Source organism: Penaeus monodon, chromosome 21 (assembly GCF_015228065.2).
Source record: "Penaeus monodon isolate SGIC_2016 chromosome 21, NSTDA_Pmon_1, whole genome shotgun sequence".
Taxonomy (NCBI): Eukaryota; Metazoa; Arthropoda; class Malacostraca; order Decapoda; family Penaeidae; genus Penaeus; species Penaeus monodon.
This window is the reverse complement of record NC_051406.1, coordinates 11,795,486-11,795,723: the sequence shown is the minus strand read 5'-3', so window position 1 is coordinate 11,795,723 and position 238 is coordinate 11,795,486.

The following is a 238-nucleotide window of genomic DNA, read 5'->3' as shown; positions in this document are numbered from 1 at the left end:
GTTGATGTTCGAGAAGTTGCTAAGGAAAGTGCTGCTGTGTTATCCTTCTTTGTGCATTTGGCCGTAACTAACACGGTGTATTAGGTAGGTTTATCGTTACTGATACCATAGCTATGTATTTGCCTTATCATTATCTGTTATCAATTCTCTTTCCTTGTTCATAAACTCCTTATATCTTAGAGAAAATAGTCATGGTAGTAAAAGATCAGGACTACAAGAGCAACAAGATGAAAACAGC